This window comes from Rana temporaria, chromosome 4 (genome assembly GCF_905171775.1).
Source record: "Rana temporaria chromosome 4, aRanTem1.1, whole genome shotgun sequence".
Taxonomy (NCBI): domain Eukaryota; kingdom Metazoa; phylum Chordata; class Amphibia; order Anura; family Ranidae; genus Rana; species Rana temporaria.
The window spans coordinates 476432783-476457626 of record NC_053492.1 but is presented as its reverse complement, the minus strand read 5'-3'; the positions used below and the strand labels follow the sequence as shown (position 1 = coordinate 476457626).

The window sequence follows — 24844 nt, the reverse complement described above, 5'->3', positions numbered from 1 at the left end:
TGTGAACCAGCCAGGCCCAAAATAAGCCCATCAAGCAGTTAAATACAGACAGTAATGTCATGTACTCTGAGGCTTTACTCAGCCTGGACTGCAGGTCTGGTCTGTGATTTAAGGAGTTCCTCTATTTTACACATGGCATGGCATGGGGTCCCATGGCGCTAAAGCAGAATGGACAGACGGTGCTGTGACCCCCATGCCATGCCATGTGTAAAATAGAGGAACTTTTTAAAACACTGACCAGACCTGCAGTGAATCATCAAATATAAAGACTTTGGGCACACTCTACAGAAAACTTCAATTTACAATATAGATTAGCAAACAGTGACATACCTTGAGGAGCAGGACATGAAGAAGTCAGCCTCAGGAAGAGCAAACTGGGGATGTTATAAAATCACATTCTAATTCACTTTTATATGCAAGCAGCACCCAGTGGCAGGAAGGGAGAAGTGCACGTCTAAAGGGAAGTCAGGGGTGCTGTACATTTTAAAACACTGGGAAGGGAAGCAGTACTGTCACTGGCTGCGTGCCGCTGATGATTTTCAGCCTGATTTGTGGGCAGCACAGGGGCTTAACGGGAGGCAGGGCCGCCATCAGGAATTATAGGGCCACTTACACAGCTTCAGGCATGGGCCCCCTGGAGCAGAGAACCGGGATGGGGGGTGCTGCCGCCTGAAATTGAGAAGCAGGGGGGGGGGCTGCCGCAAATTTAGAAGCGGGGGGCCCTTTACAAAAAAAGAAATAAAGAAAGAAATAAAGAAAAATATATATAAAAAAGGGGTGTAGCCATCCGGGGCCCTGGGGACCTCTGGGCCCTTTAATAAAAAGAAAAAAAGAAATAAAAAATATATATAAAAAATATATTTTAAAAAGGGGGTTGCCATCTGGGGCCCTGGGGACCTCTGGGCCCTTTAATATTTTTTTTTTAATAAAAATAAATTACAAAAAAAAGGGGGTTGCCATCCGGGACCTCTGGGCCCTTTAATAAAAAATATATATAAAGAAACATTTATAAAAAAAAAAAGGGGGGGTTGCCATCCAGGGCCCTGGGGACCTATGGGCCCTTAAATAAAAAATAAATAAAAAAAATATATAAACAAAAATAAAAAAATAAACATTTATAAAAAAAGATAAAGGGTGTTTGCCACATGGGGACCTCTGAGCCCTTTAATAAAAAAAAAAAATATATATATATATATATATATATATATATATATATATATATATATATATATATATATAATATATATATAATATATATATATATATATATATATATATATATATATATATATATATATATATATATATATATATATAAAAAGAAATAAAATATATAAAAAAAATGTTTTTTATAAAAAAAAAGGGGGGTTGCCATCCGGGGACCTCTGGGTCCTATAATAATAATAATAAACATTTTTATATATATATATATATATATATATATATATATATATATATATATATATATATATATATATATATATATATATATATATATATATATATATATAAATAAACAGATTTTTTTTATAAAAAAAGGGGGGTTGTCATCCGGGGCCCTGGGGAACTAACTATGGGCCCCTGGGGACCCCCAGACCTCTAAAAAAAATTGGCCCTTTAATAAAAAATAAAATAAAAATATATTAAAAAATTGTCCCTTTAATAAAAATATATAATTTTTTTTTTATTTAAAAATAAATAAAAAAAAGGGGGGGTTGCCATCTGGGGCCCTGGGGTCCTCCGGGCCCCTGGGGTCCTCCGGGCCCCTAAAAAAAAAAAAAAAAAAAAAATTTTTTTTTTTTTATTTTTTTTAAAGGGGGTTGCTTTGGGCCCCCAACAGTGACAGGGCCCAGGGCACCTGCCCCATTTGCCCTGCGGTAAAGACGGCCCTGGTAGAGGTAAGTATAGTGGTCATTGGGTGGGCAAGGTAGCAGTGGATCTTCAAAGAGGACCTGTCACTAATACAAAATAGAGGGGGGTGGGGTCATTTTACAATTACAGACAATCTGATGACATAGGAAGCAGAACCAAAGTGTATCGGCCTTGTGAAGTATGAAAACACAGTGGGGGTGCATTTACCAACCTGGAGCAGCTGTGCATGGCAACCAATCAGCTTCTACCTGCAGCTTGTTCAGTTAAGCTGTGAAAATGAAAGCTAGAAGCTGATTGGTTACTATGCACAGCTGTTCCAGATTCTGGCTGCTCATGTTTTAGTAAACTTCCCCTCATTGTAAAGTAAGGTCCATCATTGTCACTGTCAGGATCTGATCCAGAACAACGGTTAGTAGACAATTCCTTTCTCCCTCTCTCTCTTTCTCTCTGTATCTCTCGTTCTTTCACTCTGTATCTCTCTTTCTTCCCTTTTCTTTCCTTTTCTTCTCTCTCTCCCTCTTTCTTTGTTTCTTCCTTTCCTTCTTTCCCTTTTATCTCCCTTTCTCTTTTTCTGTCCTTCTTTCACTCTCTCTGTCTCTTCCTCCCCCTTTCTTTCTTTTTTTAATTTCTTTCTGTTTTCCTCTTTCCTTCTTTTCTCCCTCTCTCTCTTTTTCCCTCTTTCTTTCTCTCTGTATCTCTCTCATTTTCCCTCATTCTCTTTCTTTATTTCTTTCTCTCTTTCACTCTCCCTCCTTCTTTGTTTTTCCTTTCTCTCTCTTTCATTCTCTCTCTCTCTCTCTCTCTCTCCCTCTCTGTTGTTCATTCTTTCTTTCCTTCTTTTTTTTTTCTCTCCCTCTCGTTTCCTTTCTTCTTCTTTCCTTCTTTTCTCTCTCTCTCTTTCGTTGATTCTTCCTTTCCTTTTTTTCTCTTCCTCTCTCTTTCTTTTTCTGTCCTTCTGTCTCCCTCGCTCTCTCTCTTCCTCCCTCTGTTTTTCTCTTTCTTTCTTCCTCTTAACTAATTTTTCCTCTCTCTTTCTTTCTCTCTTACTCTTTCTTTCCTTTCTCCCTCTCTCTCTCTCTTTCTTTCTCTACGTATCTCTCTCTTTTTCCCCATATTTCTTTATTTTTCTCTCTCTCTTTCTCCCCCTTCTTTCTATTTTTCTCTGTCTCTGTCTTTCACTCTGTATCTCTCTCTCTCTCTCTCTCTCTCTCTCTCTCTCTCTCTCTCTATCTCTCTCTCTCTCTGTTGTTCTCTTTCTCTCTGTCTCTCTCTCTCTCTTTCTCCTTCTCTCTCTTTCTTTCTTTATTTTCTCTCTTTCTCCCTCTTTCTTTGTTTCTTCCTTTCCTTCTTTTTTCTCCCGCTCTCTTTCTTTATTTGTATGCCCTTCTTTCTCCCTCTTTCTTCCTTCCTCTTTCTTTCATTGTTTCCTTCTTCTTTCTTTCTCCCTCTTTGTCTCTTTCTCTCTCTCTGTATCTCTCTCTCTTTCTTACTCTTTCTTTCTCTATCCTTCTTTCTCCCTCTCTCTCTTTTTGCATCTTTCTCTTTCTTTCTTTATTTCTCTCTCCCTCCTCTTTATTTTTTCTTTCTTTCTCTCCCTCTCTTTCTCTCTCTCTCTCTCTCTCTCTCTCTCTCTCTCTCTCTCTCCCTCTCATGTTCTTCTTTCTTTTTTTCTTCTTTCTTTTTTCTCTCCCTCTCTTTTTCTTTCTTTCCTTCTTTCTCCCTCTCCCTCTTTCTTTCTCGATGTATCTCCCTCTTTCTCTTTATTTGCTTCTTTTCTCTCTTTCCCCCTCTTTGTCTCTTTCTTTCTCTCTGTATCTCTCTCTCTTTCTTACTTTCTTTCTCTCTCCTTCTTTCTCCCTCTCTCTCTTTATTTATCTCTGTATCTCTCTCTCTCTCTTTCTTACTTTCTTTCTCTCTCCTTCTTTCTCCCTCTCTCTCTCTCTCTTTATTTCTCTCTGTATCTGTCTCTCTTTTTCCCTCTTTCTCTTTCTTTATTTCTCTATCCCACCTCTTTATTTTTTCATTATTTCTCTCCCTATCTTTCACTCTCTCTCTCTCTCTCTCTCTCTCTCTCTCTCTCTCTCTCTCTCTCTCTCTCTCTCTCTCTCTCTCTCTGTTCTTATTTCTTTTTTTCCTTCTTTCTTTTTTCTCTCCCTCTCTTTTTCTTTCCTTCTTTCTCCCTCTCCCTCTTTATTTCTCAATGTATCTCCCTCTTTCTCTTTCTTTCCTTCTTTTCTCTCTCTCTCCCCCTCTTTGTCTCTTTCTTTCTCTCTGTATCTCTCTCTCTCTTTTTCTTAGTCTTTATTTTCATTTCCTTCTTTCTCTTTCTCTCTCTCTCCTTCTCTCTCTTTCTCTCTCTTTCTCTCTCTCTCTCTCTTAGATATACTGTATCTACAATAAATAACCCACATCTTCTCTCTTTGATTCCCATCCATATATAATAGAAGAACGGACACATTCCGGGGTTAACAAACATAAAACACTTTTATGGTTTCATCGATGGATCTTTATTTTTTCCCGCGGTGATCTTATATACGAAGTGCTGCGAAGGTGACGGCGGAGCCATCTTGGCGTTGGATCAGATACATATTAGCTGACCTTTCTCCGGTGTTGTGGAATGTTCTGTATTCCCCGCAGAGCCCCGCCGATCAATCCCAATGAATGGATAATGGAGTGCTCTTCAATCTGATAACATGAAATGTATAGTTCAGCACTCGCCGCCGAGATCTCAGTTCTTCGCCTTTAAAATTGGTGACACTGCAGGGGCGATGGGGGTCACCATAGGGGGGCAAGAGTATAAGTGTAATCCACTTAAAGAGAACCTGTAATTTAATAGTAAATGTTTTCTGTATGGGGGAGGGGGGTGGGTGATGACGCTCGATGTGGTCCCCCCATTGATGAAGGCTTTAGTGTATTACGGAAGTGTACATACGAAGCCGACTCTTTTTGTAATCAGCATGATATGATTTATAACTCATCCATGCCCCCCCCCCAATATATTACAGTCTATCCTTAAAGTATATGTAAACCCTAACTAATCCATTCCGTTTAAAATACAAATTAAAAGCAAAACATTTATGTGTATTTTTTGTTCATTGTGATCATGTAATCTCTGAGCTACATAAGGAGCTTAGAGAGGTGGGGGGTGAGGAAACAGCAGGACACTGATCTTCCCAGTGAATGGCCGGGCAGAGGGGAGTGTCAGCACACAAGTCTGATCTTTGGAGTACAGGCAGGCTGTTCTCTCTCAGCACACAAATGTAAAGAGAGCAGGTAACACTGTAATCATTTAAAGAGTACTTTATTGGTTACATCGGAGTGACAATAAACAAGTACAGCTGACGCATTTCGGCAAAGAGCCGTTCTCTCGGCACAGCCAGTGTCGATATACATATTGCTGTAAGAAGCAGATCCAGAATTTGGAAGTTGGTCATCAGATACTTTTTAGAATTTCCTTTCTTAATAAATGTCCCATTTTATTGCCCATGTAGTCAAGGCTGCCATCAGGGGGGGGGGGGGGGGGGGGGGGCAGCCCATACACACCTAGGGGACCCAGGCATCCCTAGGTCGTAGGTCGCAGGTCCCCTGGACCCGGAAATTAGCACAAAAGGCACCCCCTTTTTTTCTCTACAGGTGTGCAAAGTTTGTTGTCTGGGGGACCTACGGCCGGGGAGCACCGGTTTTTCAAAGCCGGGCACCCCTTACATAGACTCCCATGTTAAACGTCAGTCTAGTCATGGGCACAGTGAGGCATGGGCACAAAGAGGCATGGATACAGTGAGGCATGGACACAGTGAGGCATGGACACAGTGAGGCATGGACACAGTGCGGCATGGACACAGTGCGGCATGGGCACAGTATGGCATGGGCACAATGAGGCATGGACACAGTGAGGCATGGGCACAGTGAGGCATGGATGCAGTGAGGCATAGGCACAGTGAGGCATAGGCACAGTGAGGCATGGACACAGTGAGGCATGCACATGGGCACAGTGGGGCACAGTGAGGCATGCAGATGGACACACTAGGCTTATACTCAAGTCAATGGCCCGGATTCAGATACATTAATGTATCTTTGCGGCGGGCGTAACTTATCTCAGATACGTTACGCCGCCGTAAATTAGGGCGCAAGTTCCGTATTCTGAAAGAACTTACGCCCTAAGTTACGGCGGCGTAACGTATGTTGTCCGGCGTAAGCCCGCCTAATTCAAATGTGGATGATGTGGGCGTGTTTTATTTAAATTTAGTGTGACCCCACGTATTTGACTTTTTTTCGAACGCCGCATGCGCCGTTCGTGAAAGAATCCCAGTGCGCATGCTCGAAAAGTACGCCGCAAATCGTCAATGCTTTCGTCGTGAACGTAACTTACGTACGGCCCTATTCGCGAACGACTTACGCAAACGACGTAAAATTTTCAAAATTTGACGCGGGAACGACGTCCATACTTAACATAGGATACCCCTCATGTAGCAGGGGTAACTTTACGCCGAAAAAAGCTGAACGTAAACGACGTAAAAAAATGCGCCGGGCGGACGTACGTTTCTGAATCGGCGTATCTACCTAATTAGCATATTCCTTGCGTAAATATATGGAAGCGCCACCTAGCGGCCAGCGTAAATATGCAGCCTAAGATATGACGGTGTAAGACACTTACGCCTCTCGGATCTTAGGGAAATCTATGCGTAACTGATTCTATGAATCACGCGCATAGATACGACAACGCATCCGGAGATACGCCGTCGTATCTCCTTTCTGAATCCGGGCCAATACGTTTTCCCAGTTTTTTGTGGTAAAATGAGGTGCCTCGGCTTATATTCGGGTCGGCTTATACTCGAGGATATACGGTAAGTTGCAGGAGTGTTGAAATAAAAGTGGGAATGTTGGTGGTCAGGCCCGGGGGGGGGGGGGGGGGGCTGGCCTGAAGCTCTGTAAGGGGCCCCAAAATGTCTGATGGCTGCCCTGCATGTAGTACTACACTCATCCATTCACATAACGAGGGTCTGTTGTTCATTGGAGCCGAGCCTCATTCCAGGGAGAAGCCGCTCTCTCCATTTGCAGGACGCCCTCCGTGATCCCCTCCACCCTCCGACCATTAATATCGATGTCCCGGCATATTGAGAGACATTTGGATTTTCTCCTCCCCCCTCCCCCCTCCCAGAGCCCACCAATCATTTTTACAGCTCATTAGTTGATTGTCCAAAACTAATAATCCCATTTTCCGACAACGGCATTACCTTCTGCTCCAATTATTTACACTTTATTACTTTTCATAAACTGCCCGGGGAGTCTAAAAATAGGCGAGGGTGCCGCGGGCTGGCGGGACCGGATCATTTATGGGCTCTTGGCTGAGGTGTCTGAGGTGTGAAGAGACGGAGACGGTGAAATATGGGAGATGCGGCATCTTCGGGAAGCTTTCTGCCGGCTGTTGTTATCGGAGCGGTTGGCAGCTGGAAGTGTGAATCCATTAGCATTGTTGGCGGTGTGCGCCCTCCGAGGATCAGCTCTAAGGGAGGGCGTCCGATGACCGCCGCTGGGGCACAAAGGGGCATCTTTGCTAGGATGAATCTTGTTGGATACTTTTATAGAAACACGAAAGTAGCAATAAAAAAAAAATCTTATTTGAAATTACTGCAAACTTATCAACTCGTATCTTCTTTCCCATTGGTTATTTAACCACCTGCCTACCGAGGAAATTCTGAAATTTTTCTCCTACACAAAGATCCGAATTCAGAAAGAGATACGACGGCGTATCTCCTGATACGCCGCCGTATCTCTGAGTTCCAACGGTCGTATCTATGCACCTGATTCAGAGAATCAGTTACACATAGATATCCCCAAGATCCGCCAGGTGTAAGTGTTTTACACCGTCGGATTTTAGGCTGCAATTCCAGGCTGGCCGCTAGGTGGCGCTTCCGTATTTTTACACAAGGAATATGCAAATGAGGATTTACGCCAATTCAGAAACGAACGACCGCCCGGCGCTTTTTTTTTACGTCGTTTGCGTTAGGCTTTTTCCGGCGTATAGTTACCCCTGCCATATGAGGGGTAGCTAATGTTAAGTATGGCCGTCGTTCCCGTGCCGAGTTTTGAAATTTTACGTCGTTTGCGTAAGTCGTTCGCGAATACGGCTGGACGTAATTTACGTTCACGTCGAAACCAATGACGTCCTTGCGACGTCATTTAGAGCAATGCACACTGGGATATGTACACAGACGGCGCATGCGCCGTTCGTAAAAAACGTCAATCACGTCAGGTCATCACACATTAACATAAAACACGCCCCCCCTTCCACATTTGAATTACGCTGCCTTACGCCGCAACACATACCTTACGCCGCCGTAACTAAGGGCGCAAGTTCTTTCTGAATAAAGAACTCGCGCCCAAAGTTAGAGCGGCGTAACGTATCGGAGATACGTTGCGCGGGCCGGACAGATACGCCATTGTATCTGAATCCGGCCCACAGTATCATTTTTTTTTTGCTACTTTGAACCCTCAAACATTATATATATTTATTTAACCACTTTTACTTCATTACTTTGACGTTAAATACCGTATTTATCTGCGTATATCGCGCACATAAAATCAGGGGAAAATCGTAGGTGCGCGTTATACGCCGATAGCATACCTCGGAGGGGAAGGAGGGTGACGAGCGCCCGCCGGAAATCACCGAGTCGTCATCTCCTCTCAGCTGTCACGTCACACGCGCACAGTCCCGCCTCCGCCACCAGCATTGGACCAGTGTTCTGTCTGTCACAGGAGATGGTCCAATGCCGATGGCGGAGGCGGGACTGTGCGTGTGACGCGACAGCCGAGTGAGGGCCGAGTGGAGAGGAGATGACGGCTCTGTGATTTTTCCGGCGGGCGCTCGTCCCCCTCTGAGGTATGTGAGGTATGTGTGTGAGAGCCGAGGAGAAAGGCGATGACGACGTGATTCCGGCGGGCGCTCGTCCCCCTCCTTCCCCTCCGAGGTATGTGTGTAAGTAGACAGGCGATGACGGCGTGATTCCGGCGGGCGCTCGTCCCCCTCCTTCCCCTCCGAGGTATGTGAGTGAGACACTTATATTGCTTCAAAGCTGTTTGTTTAAAAAATTTGTTTTTGCCAGAAAATTCCCTCTTAAAATTGGGGTGCGCGTTATATGCCGATAAATACGGTACCTGTTTTTTTTGTACGTCTGCTTCCAATAAACGTCGTCCCGGCGGCAGATTCACAACAGGATCATGTTTACAGGTGGAGGGAGAAGTCTCGCCCCCCCCCCCCCCTAGGGTGACCACATTTCCAAACTGTCATATAGGGACACCCCACCCCTTTATGCCTTTTTTTGCCAATTTTTGGAAAAACAGTGGTCACCGGTGTAGACAGGTGGTATACAATGTGCACCTGCTTTAACTAAATCACTTAGTGACAGCGGCGTACTTTGTACATCATGGGGGGGTCCCCTTCATCTGCCTGTAAAGTGGTGCATCTGTAGCATGTATGGAACCTGCTGCAGCAAAAATTACACTTCTAAAAATAAATAAAAAGTCAAATAACATTTCACCGCCTGCCGCCTGGTGCACGCATATATATACGTCTGCAGAATGGCACGGGCAGGCAGAAGGACGTATATATTTGTCCCCTTTAAGAAGCGGTTGTTGTGGATGTGCGCCCGCCGCGATCTCCGTGAGCCCGTCTGGGCATACCCGGGGAGATGCTAGTGTAAACACAGCATCTCCCAGTTCTGCCTAGTGATACTGTCACTGATCGTGTTCCCTGTCATCGGGAACTACGATCAGTGATGTGTCACAGCAAGCCATGCCCTCCCAACAGTAAGAATCACTCCCTAGGGAACACTTATCCCCTACAGCGCCACCTAGTTGTTAACCCCTTCCCTGCCAGTGTAATTTACACAGTAAGCAGTGCATTTTCATAGCACTGATCGCTGTATAAATGACAATGGCCCCAAAAATATGTGTCCGATGTGTCCGCCGTAATGTCGCAGTCACAATAAAAATCTCTGATCGCCGCCATAACTAGTAAAAAAAATATTAATAAAAATGCTATAAAACTATCTCCTATTTTGAAGACGCTATAACTTTTGCGCAAACCAATCAATAAACGCTTATTGCGATTTTTTTACCAAAAATATGTAGAAGAATACGTATCGGCCCAAACTGAGGGAAATTTTTTTTTTTTATATATTTTTTATGGGGGATATTTATTATAGCAAAAAGTAAAAAATATAGGCCTAGATTCACGTAGAGCGGCGTATCTTTTGGCAGGCCAATTTGCACTACGCCGATGTAACATAGTGAGGCAAGGCCAGTATTCACAAAGCACTTGCTCCGTAAGTTATGTCGGTGTAGCGCAAATGGGCCGTGTAACCCCGCCTAATTCAAAGTAGGCATGTAGTGGGCGGGCTACATTTAAATTAACCGTGACCCCATGTAAATGAGGCCCGTTCGTACGACGCATGCACGCGCATGCTCAGAATCATGTTGCAAATACTCCCTACTAAACGACGTTGGCTCAATGCTTTCGACGTGAACGTAACCTACGCCCAGCCCCATTCACGTACGCTTACGCAAACGACGTAAAATACAACGGCTGTTCCGTCGTCCATACCTTGCATGGGCTGCGCCACCTATAGAGGTGTTTTATCTTTACGCCGGCATATGTCTTACGTAAACGGCGTAGCTTACTGCGACGGACGTACGTACGTTCGTGAATCGGCGTATCTTGCTCATTTACATATTTGACGCGTAATTCCACGTACACGCCCCTAGCGGCCAGCGTAAGCGTATGCAGCCAAGATACGACGGCGTAGGAGACTTACGTCGGTCGTATCTTGGCAACAGTGAGGCGTATCTCAGTTTAAGAATGCGCGCAAAGATACGACGGCGCTCATTCGGACTTACGACGGCGTATCTAATGATACGCCATCGTAAGTCTCTCTGAATCTGGCTAATAGTTTTTTTTCAAAATTGTCGCTCTATTTTTTTATAATAGCACAAAAAATAAAATCCGCAGAGGTGATCAAATACCACCAAAAGAAAGCTCTATTTGTGGGAAAAAAAGGACGCCAATTTTGTTTGGGAGCCACGTCGCACGACCGCGCAATTGTCAGTTAAAGCGACGCAGCACCGAATCGAAAAAGTGTCCCTGGTTGTTTAGCAACAAAATGGTCCGGGGGTTAAGAGGATAAATTGACTCTCGGTTGCAAATGCCTGCACCTGCCTAAAAAAAAAATTGGCGTGGGGACCCTACCCCCAGTCCAAAAAAAAAACCTGTCACGTTGAGGGCATGTGACCTGGTATGGTTCAGGAGGGGGGGCTCGCTTCCCCCCCCTTTCCTGACCTGCCGGACTGCCTGCTCGGATAAGGGTCTGGCATAAATTTTTGGGGGGGGGGGCCCACGCTGTCTTTTTTTTACTTGCAATTGTTTTATTATTATAGTTATTAAGCTGTCAGTGGGGAAGCCCATTGGCAGCTGATGACTCAGTGGTTGTTAAGGACGCCGCGGCCAGCTTCCCGGCCCCGCTCCCTAACAACCAGCTTTTACTGCGCCCTGATTGGGCAAAGCTTTGACCGATCAGGGCGCAGAATGCACTGTGTGCAGGGTGGCTGTCCCAGTTTCATTCCGGGACACTGTATTGTCCAGAATGAAGATGCCTGGGACCCGGGACAGACCTGCAACATGTGGTACTGCCCTAGGCAATCCGAAGCATGTTGTCATCCTAAGTGTTCCCTGGAAGGTATTTCTAACTCTGGGGGGAGGGGACAGACTGGAGGAGGAGGAGAGATCACGTTCCTGATCACTAGGAACAGCAGATCTCTACTTCCCTGACAGTACAGGCTTGTTTGCAAGGCTGATCCTAGGCAGGGTGCTCCGCACCCAGGCGCCGCAGCGGTGGGGGCGCTGAAGCTCTAAAGTACTCCCCTCCCTCCTCCTTGTCTGTGTCCAGAGGGGGAGCGCATGTAGCGGGTGCTGCGGTTCCCCATCCCGCTTGTTCTCTCCGCTGGCAACTGACAAGAGCGCATACCTCCCGCTGTCCCCGGAATCCGGGCTGGGTACCACAGTGGAGCCTAGTACTAGAACACGTTCCCGCACTAGGCTCCACTAATTAATTCTGTCCGGTGTGCATGGATCAGTCTCCTGTCTGCCCCGCCCCCTCTGCGTGTGTCAGCTCTTCTCCCATAGGCGGTGTGATGAGAGGCTTCTGGGTTGGCCGGAGCTGCTGCCAATCATCCCGTGCACTCCCAGAAATGCTCTCTGAGTGCCACCCTCCAAGTAACCAAAGGTGCCACGCTTTTCCCCCGCCCCCTGTAATGTGCTTCTGCTCCCAGCGCGCCCGAGCTACAGGGATCTATTGGACAGGTATTGATCTATGGGGACACCTGATGTGGGGGGCTCTGATGGGGACACCTCCTGTGGGGGGGCTCTGATGGGGGACACCTGCTGTGGGGGGGCTCTGATTGGGGGCAACTGCTGGGGGGCACTGATGGGGGACACCTGCTGGGGGGGGCTCTGATGGGGGACACTAATGAAGACTTCTTAGGGGGAGCATCTCTGTGTTTGAGTCGTAGCCATAGAAACATGTGTAAAGGGGAGGAGTTAGTAAAGATGACCACGCCCATGTGGGGGCGCCATAAATATTTCTGCACCCAGGTGTCTGTGACCCTAGGATCGGCCCTGCTTGTTTTGCATTGAGAGATCCCCATTCTGGCTCTCTGAGGAGCGATCGCCGGCCACGCTTATCGGCTCCAGCGCCGGCCACGCGCATCGGCTCCAGCGCCGCACCGCGGGTGCACACCCCCTATAGCTCTTAAAGCGGCTGACTTACACCTAGGGCAATTCGCACAGCCGTACCAACCCGCCGCAGTATAATAGACGTTGGCTGGTCGGCAAGCAGTTGAAAACAGCATCAAGCTAGCGCCCCCCTATGGACACATCACACCGCAGTTTAGTGAATCATTTCTCTGGAGTGTTTTATACGTTATTTTCTACATCTTGTGATTTTTTTTTCCTCTGTAACCTTTTTGCCCTTTTTACAATTTCTGGAATTACAAAGTAGCAGAATTCTTCCTTTCCCTATGACAGGTTTGTAACGTTGGACGCAGAGGTTACGCACGGCAAAGGCTTTTATGTCCGCATTTAATAACATATTGTTCCGGTAATTGCACGCACGATGACAACCATTTATTTGCCGCGCTGTTCGTTGTTTATCTGGAATGGCGATTTCTTTGTCTCCTCCACGAGTGCAATTTATTAATTCTGAATATATAGAAAGCAAGGAATCGCTGAACCTCATCAAACGCGATTTACATCTCAATGGGGCTCCTGCCGCCGTTCACTTATTTTCCAGGAAAACCACGAGAAGTAAACAACTCGGCTGGTTATGCGGTTCAGAATGTTCCAACGATTACACGTGGAGAAATAGCAAAAAAGAATAAAAATAAATCAGGACCGAGGACTGGCCACCCCTCCCCCTGCATGGCATTTATAACGCAAAGAACTACAGCTCCCATGATGCAATAGGAAGGTCCGCCATTTTTTTTTTTTTTGCATAAATTTGGCCGCCATAGAACATGATGATGTGAAATGAGGGAAAACATATAGGGCCAGATTCTCATACATTCGCGCTGCTCCTGGGCAGCGTAATATATGAGATCTACGTTACACCGCCGCAGGTCTACAGGTTTACATCCTGATTCTCAGAACACTTACCTGTAAACTTGCGGCGGTGTAGCGTTAGATTGCTCGTCGCAAGCCCGCCCAATTCAAATGGGGCGGGCACCATTTAAATTAAGCGCGCTCCCGCGCCGAGCGTACTGCGCATGCTCCGTCGGGTAAATTACCCGACGTGCATTGCGCTAAATGACGTCGCCCCGACGTCATTTGCCTAGATGTATACGTAAATGGCGTCCAGCGCCATTCACGGACGTCTTACGCAAACGACGTAATTTTTATTGAATTCGACGCGGGAACGACGGCCATCGTTAACATTGGTTGCGCCTGCTAATTAGCAGGGGCAACCTTACGCTTCGGGTACGCTACGCAAACGACGTTAATTCGCTGCGTCGACCTCGCGTATGTTCGGGAATCGCCGTACTTACCTCATTTGCATAGACGACGGGGAAAAGCGACGATGCGACACCTAGCGGCGGGAAAAAAAAAATACTTTTAAGATCTGACAGCGTAACAGCCTTACGCTTGTCAGATCTAATGGGTACCTATGCGCAACTGATTCTGAGAATCAGTTGCATAGATACCCGGGGCCAGATGAGGTGTTACGACGGCGCTAATGGTGTTGCGCCGTCGTAACGCCTTTGAGAATCTGGCCCATATTTTCCAATCTGATTGTGCAACAAAATTACAGCTCCGGTGTAATAAAAAAAAATCTCGACCCATGAAATTCCTCGACCGCGTCACTTCTGGTGCGGCTATGTCACGAAATAGCTGTTCGCGGGGCTTTGCCGCTCGCACCCCCAACCTGGAAGACCAGAATCACATATATACATATATAGGCCCGGATTCACGTAGATCCGCACATTTTTACGGCGGCGTAGCGTATCGTATTTAGGCTACGCCGCCGTAAGTCAGAGAGGCAAGTGCTGTATTCACAAAGCACTTGCCTCCTAAGTTACGGCGGCGTATCGTAAATGGGGCCGGCGTAAGCGCGCCTAATTCAAATGAGGATGAGGGGGCGTGTTTTATGTAAATTATTGGTGACCCGACGTGATTGACGTTTTTTTACGAACGGCGCATGCACCGTCCGTGTACATATCCCAGTGTGCATTGCTCCAAAGTACACCGCAAGGACGTATTGGTTTCGACGTGAACGTAAATAACGTCCAGCCCTATTCGCGGACGACTTACGCAAACGACGTAAAATTTTCAAATTTCGACGCGGGAACGACGGCCATACTTAACATTGGCTACGCCACCTAGGGGGCAGCTTTATCTTTACGCGGCGTATCTCTTACGGAAACGGCGTATCTTTACTGCGACGGGCCACCGTACGTTCGTAAATCGGCGTATCTAGTCATTTACATATTCTACGCCAAAATCAACGGAAGCGCCACCTAGCAGGCCGTCGTATCTTAGCTAGGTTTAAGTGTATCTCAGTTTGAGCATACACTAAGGCTGCATTCACACCTAGGCGTACAAAATCGTTTTGTCCCGCGAATTGCGGCAACAAATTGCGGCGTTTTGTACCGCGATTTGCGACGACAAAAGCGTAAAAGGGACCGGCGTAAGCGCGTGTGATTCAAATGATCTCGTAGGGGGCGTGGATCATTTAAATTAGGCACGTTCCCGCGCCGAACGTGCGCATGCGCCATCCCTAAATTTTCCCGACGTGCATTGCGGTAAATGACGTCATTGGCTTTGACGTGAACGTAAATGGCGTCCAGCGCCATTCACGAACGACTTACGCAAACGACGTAAAATTTGAAAATCGCGACGCAGGAACGACGTCCATACTTACCATTGGCTGCGCCTCCTAATAGCAGGAGCAACCTTACGACGAAACCGACATACGCAAACGACGTAAAAAACGACCGCCGGGCGCGCGTACATTTGTGAATCGGCGTAAGTATGCAAATTGCATACTCTACGCTGACAACTACGGGAACGCCACCTAGCGGCCAGCATCAGAATGCACCCCAAGATACGACGGCGTAAGAGACTTATGCCAGTCGTATCTTAGGCTACAGTTGGCGTATCGAGCTTTCTGAATACAGAAAATAGATACGCCGGCGCAGCTTTTGAATTACGCGGCGTATCTATGGATACGCCGGTGTAATTCGTTCCTGAATCTACCCCGCGATTGTGAATGCAGCCTCACCCCCTCTATGGAGATGGTTCACATCTCCTATGCCGAACGCCGAAAGCCGCCTGAAAAAAAAGGTCCGGGACTTTTTTTCAGGCGGCAGGCGTACGGCGTTCGGCGTGGAGATGTGAACCATCTCCATAGAGGGCAATGTGTTTTCATCCCTCCAGCGTCTCGGGGCTGCTGCGGCGTCACATTACAGGCAACAAAACGCCTAGGTGTGAACTTACGACGGGCTTAGATTCCGAGTTACGTCGGCGTATCTACTGATACGCCGGCGTAACTCTTTGTGAATCCGGCCCATACATTATATATATGTGATTCTGCGCAGTGGCCACCCTGTAGCAGCAAAGCTACTATGGGGTGTTTGCTAATTCGATTATTACATGGCTTTGTTTATAAACAAAGCCACGTGGCACAGTGCCCGGGCGTAACATACCCAACAGCAGCCATGTGATCACAAACAATGCCGGTGTTCTAAAAAAAAATCCTGGACTTATGAAAAGTCTCGACCAAGTCACTTCCGATGCGGCGACGTCACAAAAAAGCTGTTCGCGGGGCTTTGCCGCGCATGCGCGACTTCGCCGATGTTTTATTGCGCATGGGCCGATGCAATTTTCAGGTCCAGAAATAATTATAGACCCGAGCGGGTGGGCGGAGCGGCGACCTGTCGTCATCGCCCAGCCACGCCCCCCGCCCCTAGGTTGTTCTTTCTACTAACCCGTGCCGAGGGAAAGTGGGAGATAGAGCGGTGCTTGGGCAGCACACAGTGCTATGCACGGGGGCCCGCCCCCCTCTCCAAGCACCGCTCTATCTCCCCCTTCCATTTGGATTTTGGAAGGCTGACAATGGTGTAAGGTGGGTATTATTACTATTCATATACAGGCACAGCCTGTTTGAAGAAGAGAAGCAGCGGCGTCCCCGCCGCCATCCCAGATACACCCGGCTTTGTATGGTAAGAGGATTATCGCACTTCAAAAAGGAGTGACAAGTAAACTGGATTCACAATAAAAGGATTAGGAGGCAGACGGGGGAAGCAATGGAAGTCTCCTGTACATGATAGGTCTGCGAAAGAGATAATTCACCTTCACCGGCCGGGATTAGATCCCATTAGTTATGTATTTATTCATTTGTTTAGAAGGAGAGTGATGTGCGCAGCCATGGCGTGTTATTAGAGTTTATATATATATTCACGTTACACTTATTATAAAGACGTTTCCAGAGGAAGGAGAACTTCCCTCCTGAGGAAGAAACGAGGAACATTTAGAAATTGGTACATTTTCTTAATTTTCGCACGTTTTTGGAGGGTTTTTCATCAGTGTTCCTCTCCCATCCTTTGGATCTCTCACCCGGCGCACGGGGAGGACATTCGTTGCTTAGCATCGGACAGTGGCAGCTGGTGCTCCAAATTTTGGGGGGGGGCGCAAACTGAAAAATCCAGCCTCACTGTGCCCATCAAATGCAGCCACTGTACTCGGCCACTGTGCCCAAAATACTGCCACTGTACCAATAAACGCAGCCACTGTGCCCATCAAATGCAGCCACTGTGCCCAAAAGGCTGCCACTGTGCTCATCAAACGCAGCCACTGTGCAATTAAACTCAGCCACTGTGCCCCAAACGCAGCCACTGTGCCCCAAACGCAGCCACTGTGCCCATCAAATGCAGCCACTATGCAATCAAATGCAGCCACTGTGCCCAAAATGCTTCCACTGTACCAATAAAGCAGCCACTGTGCCCATCAAACGCAGCCACTGTGCCCCAAATGCTACCACTGTGCCATCAAACGCAGCCACTGTGCCCATCAAATGCAGCCACTGTGCCCAAAATGCTATCACTGTGTCATCAAACGCAGCCACTGTGTCTATCAAATGCAGCCACTGTGCCCAAAATGCTGCCACTGTACCAATAAACGCAGCCACTGTGCCCATCAAACGCAGCCACTGTGCCAAAATGCTGCCACTGTGCCCATCAAACGCTGCCACTGTGCCCATCAAACGCTGCCACTGTGCCCATTAAATGTTGCCACTTTGCCCATCAAACGCTGCCACTGTGCCCCAAGTGCTGCCACTGTGCCCCCTGCCCGCCATCTGCCCAGCCCTTACCTTGTCTCGGGTGGGCAGCAGGTGACTGCGGCAGGCGGCGAGCAGTGCTCTCCATTCCTTCTTCTCTTCCCACCCGCTCGTCCTCTCCTGTGATTGGACGCCTAGGGGTCCAATCACAACGCCTGTCCTTTCAGCCAATCAGGTGACAGGTAACACAGACCCGGTGCACCTGAGTGGCTTAGAGGCGGGTCAGTGTTAGCAAAGCAGAATTCCTTCTCTTTGCTAACACACATCTGAGTGAATAGCGAACGCAATTCATGAATCTATCTATGGTAATTAGAGGGGTGACAGGAGAGGGAGGGCGGCGCTCCTGCGCCCTTTATGGACACACCGCCGCTGGCGTCGGATGTCACCTTCAAATTTCATGGCGGTGACATGATGAGGTTTTTTTCCTAATTGCCACTGATTGTCTCCTGGATGTGACTTTGCGTCGGTGTTCACTGAGCGCAGGGCGCCGCCACACGTAGGTTGGGGAGGTGTCCCGCACTCGATGAGCAGCTGGTCTGGGTCTCCCTCTGGCCGCACATGCGTAGTGTGACCTTTCTTCATCACTAGGTGTGCGTCATGACGCCGCGCTGCCATTGCGCATGCGCGGGCGTCATCTAGGTCTTTATCAGAGCCGTTCGCGGCATGCAAACACAACTGCGACGGCTCTGATTCCAGGGCACGCTCAGCACACAGATCAGTGAAGGTAAGCCGCAATACCAAAAGTACATACTTCCTAGTACGTTTTCATTGGCTATGATTGTGAGCTCGCCTCTGACATCACCATCTATGTGCATATCAACAACATTGCTCAGACCTGAGAGAGAGAGAAAAAGAAACATTGTATCTTTTTGTTCATTTACAGATCAAAGGGATGAACTTTGATCTGTAAATTAAGTTAGTTTAGAGCAACCTTAGCAAGTAAAAAAAATCATATATATATATATTTGTTTTTATTAAATTTTTTCTCTGTTTAACTACTTCAGCCCCGGACCATTTTTCTGGTTAAAGACTGGGCCCCTTTTTGCGATTCGGCACTGCGTCGCTTTAACTGATAATTGCGCGGTCGCACAGGGTGGCTCCCAAACAAAATTGACGTCCTTTTTTTCTTCACAAATAGAGCTTTCTTTTGGTGGTATTTGATCACCTCTGCGGTTTTTATTTTTTGCGCTATAAACAAAAATAGAGCGACAATTTTGAAAAAAAAGCAATATTTTTTTTCTATAATAAATATCCCCAAAAAAGATATAAAAAAAGTTTTTTCCCTCACTTTAGGCCGATACGTATTCTTCTACATATTTTTGGTAAAAAAAATCGCAATAAGCGTTTATTGATTGGTTTGCGCAAAATTTAGAGCATTTACAAAATAGGAGATAGTTTTATTGCATTTTTATTATTATTATTGTTTTTACTACTAATGGCGGCGATCAGCGATTTTTTTCGTGACTGCGACATTATGGCGGACAATTTTGACACATTTTTGGGACCATTGTCATTTTCACAGCGAAAAGTGCTTTAAAAATGCATTGTTTACTGTGAAAATGACAATTGCAGTTTAGGAGCTAACCACTGTAGGGCGCTGTAGGGGTTAAGTGTGACCTCATATGTGTTTCTAACTGTAGGGGGCGGGGCTGGACGTGTGACGTCACTGATCGTCTTTCCCTATATCAGGGAACACACGAACAATGACAGCGCCACAGTGAAGAACGGGGAAGCTGTGTTTACACTCACCTCTCCCCCTTCTTCAGCTCCGGGGACCGATCGCGAGACACCCGCGGCAATCGGGTCCACGGGTCCCGCGGCCGCAGTCACGGAGCTACGGACCGGGTCGAGTGCGCGCGCCGGCGGGACACGTGCCGGCAGAATGGCACGGCTGGGCACAATCACGTACAGGTACGTCGCCTTTAAGAGCCCAGCCGTGCCATTCTGCCGACGTATATGTGGAGGAGGCGGTCCTTAAGTGATTAAATAAAAATCTTTGAACGAGATTTTAGTGATTTGTGTTTTTTTTGTCTATTTTGAGCCTCAATATTAGTTTTGGAAAATAAAAAACAAAACTTTATTATAAATAATAATTCAGGACGCTCTCTCTCTCTCTCTCTCTCTCTCTCTCTCTCTCTCGTTCACCAATCAGATCCTTCACAGAATGTAAATTGAAATCTAAATCTCATCCAAACCCAGAGAAATAAATTCAGTTTCCGCGCTGCACAGGAGAAGATCAGAAGACGAAGCCGCAGAGCTGAACGGCGGCCGAGAAGTCCTTCAGTGCGACGGGCGAGATTGAGCGCATCCGCCAGACGTGTCAGCCGGTCACCTCCAGACATTAGTGGCGAATGAGGAATGTCATCCATTAATATATTCATCATCTCCTCTTTTATGGGGTTGTCACCGGACCAGCAGACAGATCCCATCTCATCTCCGCACCGGAGGAAGAGACTCTACGTGAGGAGGACCCAGGAGGACAACTCCACCCAACAGAAAATGTGCCCCCCCCAATCACAGACTGACCCCCGATCACAGACTGGCCTCCCATTACAGACTGACCCCCATCACAGACTGACCCTCATCACAGACTGACCCCCGAACACAGACTGACCCCCATCACAGACTGGCCCCCATCACAGACTGGCCTCCCATCACAGACTGACCCCCATCACAGACTGACCCCCGATCACAGACTGTCCTCCCATTACAGACTGACCCCCATCACAGACTGACCCCCCATCACAGTCTGGCCCCCCATCACAGACTAACCCTCCATCACAGACTGGCCCGCATCACAGACTGTCCCATCACAGACTGACCCCCAATCACAGACTGACCCCCGAACACAGACTGACCCCCCCCATCAAAGATTGACCCCCATCACAGACTGACCCCTGATCACAGACTGGCTCCCGATCACAGACTGGCCTCTTATTACAGACTGACCCCCAATCACAGACTGACCCCCCAATCACAGACTGGGCCTCCCATCACAGACTGACCCCCCAATCACAGACTGGCCCCCCATCACAGTCTGACCCATCATCACAGACTGACCCCCCCAATCACAGACTAGCCCCCCATCAGACTGACCCCCCCAATCACAGACTAGCCCCCATGACAGACTGACCCCCCATCACAGACTGGCCCCATTACAGATTGACTCCCATCACAGACTGACCTCCCATCACAGACTGGCCCCCATCACAGACTGACCCCCATCACAGACTGGCCCCCCAATCACAGACTGGCCTCCCATCACAGACTGGCCTCCCATTACACACTGACCCCCATCACAGACTGGCCCTCCATCACAGACTGGCCCCCCAATCACAGACTGACCCCCATCACAGACTGGCCCCCCAATCACAGACTGGCCTCCCATCACAGACTGGCCTCCCATTACACACTGACCCCCATCACAGACTGACCCCCATCACAGACTGGCCCCCCAATCACAGACTGGCCTCCCATCACAGACTGGCCTCCCATTACACACTGAACCTCATCACAGACTGACCCTCCATCACAGACTGGCCCCCCAATCACAGACTGGCCTCCATTCACAGACTGGCCCCCCCAATCACAAACTGGCCCCCCCATCACAGACTGACCCCCCATCACAGACTGGCCCCCAATCACAGACTGACCCCCCATCACAGACTGGCCCCCATCACAGACTGGCCCCCCATCACAGACTGGCCCCCATCACAGGCTGGCCTCCCATCACAGACTGCCCCCCCCAATCACAAACTGCCCCCCATCACAGACTGACCCCCCAATCACAGACTGGCTCCCCATCACAGTCTGACCCATCATCACAGACTGACCCCCCAATCACAGACTGACCCCCATCACAGACTGACCCCCCATCACAGACTGGCCCCCCAATCACAGACTGACCCCCCATCACAGACTGACCCCCCCAATCAAAGACTGACCCCCATCACAGACTGACCCCCCCATCACAGACTGACCCCCATCACAGACTGACCCCCCATCACAGACTGACCCCCCCTCACAGACTGACCCCCATCACAGACTGACCCCCATCACAGACTGACCCCCCATCACAGACTGACCCCCCATCACAGACTGACTCGCCATCATAGATTGGCACCCCATCACAGACTGCCCCATCACAGACTGACTCCCCATCACAGATTGGCACCCCATCACAGACTGCCCCATCACAGACTGACCCCCCATCACGGACTGACCCCCCCATCACAGACTGACCCCCATCACAGACTGGCACCCCATCATGGACTGGACCCCCATTGCAGACTGACCCCCCATCGCAGACTGATCCCTCCCATCACATACTGACCCTCATCACAGACTGGCCCCATCACAGACTGGCACCCCATCACAGACTGGACCCCCATCGCAGACTGATCCCTCCCATCACAGACTGACCCCCATCACAGACTGGCCCCCATCACAGGCTGGCCCCATCACAGACTGAGCCCCATCACAGACTGAGCCCCATCACAGACTGGCCCCCATCACAGACTGCACCCCAACAACTAACTAATAATAACAAACTGTTAACTTTCAAATTTGGCTGTAAGTGAATGTAACGAATACGAATTCGAATGGAGCGCAACAAATTAATAATAAGAGGAATAAAAAGTTATTATTGTTGTTATTATTATTTATTATTATTAATTCTTTATGTTCCATTCATTTAGATGCGGTATTCGTAAATTCAAAAATTCGAAAAATTCATAAATTCGAAAAACAGAAAATTCGTAAATTCATAAATCTGAAGATTCGAAGATCCCAAAAAATCGAAAATCCAAAATAATAACTAACTATTAAATGATAGGCATTGGAATTTCCTTTCAAATTTGGCTGTTAGTGAACGTAACAAATGCAAATTATCCAAAATAACGAATGCTGCATCTAAATGAATGGAGAGTAACAAATTAATAATAATAATAAAAAGTTATTATTATTTATTATTATTAATTTCTTATCTTCCATTCATTTGGATGTGGCATTCGTTATTTCAGATAATTTGTATCGTCGGAAAAAATAGTATTTGCCAAAATTTTAAAGGAAATGCCAATACCTATAATTTAATAGTTAGTAATAGTTATTATTATTATTGGTTAGTTAGTTATTATTTCAGATTTTCAAATTTTTAAGGATTTTTGTTCTTTTTGAATTTTCGGATTTTCATTCTATTTTCGGATTTACGATTTTTCGGAAGAATTTGTTAACCACTTCAGAGGCTTGTAGCTGTCGGACTTGCAATGCCTCATGGGACTTGTAGTTTCCCAACAGCTGGAGGGGCCGCCAGTTTGAGACCCCCCTGATCTAGAGGGCTACGCTTTGTTCATTTCTCATGTCTGAGGTTTACAAATCACTTAAAAAGGTGATAAATGCCCCAGTGCAGTACAAGCCAATCAGCAACCAGCTATGGTCTCTCCTCTCCCAACCAGAGAATGATACAAGACACGTGATTGGTCCATTTGAAAGTTTCTCCATTTCTTGTTTTCTTTTTTTTTTTTCCTGTTTTGGCCCCACAAACAGAACTTCCTCCCTGGAGGTCACTTTCCCCGGAGATAATGGAGATGTTCGGAGTCTATCTGTATGCAAATCAGCGGTAATCTGCATGTCGTTATCCCGGGGAATGAAGTGTTCAGTCATTTCTTAGAACATCCGACTCGTTCACCCGCTGACCTCCTCTAATGACTATTAGTGATGTACATAACCCGCGATCAATCGCCCGTCACTTCCAGAACAAACCGTGCGCCGGAGGAACGAGACGCAAAAATATGTACACTGGCGGGACCCGGATTCAGAAAGAATTGCGCTCTATTTGCGGAGGCGCAGGGCAACGATTTTGCCCTGCGCCCCCGCAAATATTTTGCGCTGCCCTCGATTCACGGAGCAGTAGCCCCGTAAATTGCGAGGGCGCGCCGGCAAAATTGCCCGGCGTAAGCGCGCGCAATGTAAATGATCCCGCCGGTGGTGGGAATCATTTAAATTAGGCGCGCTCCCGCGCCGAGCGTAGAGCGCATGCTCCGTCGGGAAACTTTCCCGACGTGCATTGCGGCAAATGACGTCGCAAGGACGTCATTTGCTTCAAAGTGAACGTGAATGGCGTCCAGCGGCCCACGCAAGAATGCAGCCTAAAATCTGCGTGGCATAAGAGCCTTATGCCACGCAGATTTTAGGCTGCAGTCGGCGTAACGAGTTCTCTGAATCAGGAGAACTCGTTACGCCGGCGCAAGTCAGCAATTGCGCTGCGTAACTATGGTTACGCAGGCGCAATTGCTTACTGAATCTGGGCCACTGTATATACAGTGCAGGGAAAAGTATTCATACCCCTTCCCCACATTCTCTCATGTTACAACCAAAAAACGTAAATGTATTTTATTGGGATTTTATGTGAGAGACACAAAGTGTCACATAATTGTGAAGTGGGAGGAAAATTATAAATGATACAAATAAATATGTGAAAGTGTGTGGGGGGGGGGCATTTGTATCCCCCCCCTCTTTACTCTGATACCCCTAACTAAAATCTAGTGGAACCAATCGCCTTCAGAAGTCACCTAATTAGTAAATAGAGTCCCACCTGTGCGTCATTTAATCTCAGTATTAATACAGCTGTTATGTGAAGCCCTCAGAGGTTTGTTAGAGAACCTAAGTGAACAAAACAGCATAAAGCTTTGAACATCTAGAGATTCTCCCCCCACCGCAATCAGCACCAGCAACCCTCGGAGGTGCTTAGATCACATCTTCCCCAACGTCTGAACAGACCATTTCTCTATGATTTATAGATTCTGATTCATAGATTTGGATTTTAAAAATTCAGGTTTATAGATTTGGAGTTATAGATTCAGATTTATACATTCGGATTTATAAATTCGGATTTATGGATTTATAGATTTGGCTTTTATGGATTCTGATTTATAAATTCGGATTCATGGATTCGGATTTATAGATTCCGATCTATGGATTCTGATTTATACATTCTGTTTTATGGATTCTGATTTCTAGATTCGGATTAATGGATTCTGATTTATAAATTCTGATTTCTAGATTCTGATTTATGGATTCCGATTTATGGATTC

The 24844-nt window shown here is 47.2% G+C and overlaps 1 protein-coding gene across 1 annotated transcript in view; it reads right to left on the bottom strand.

The window, feature by feature from the left end:
- LOC120935800 (ALK tyrosine kinase receptor-like) overlaps nt 1-24844 on the bottom strand; it is a 215633-nt gene that overhangs the window by 17271 nt on the left and 173518 nt on the right. The window lies entirely within an intron of this gene.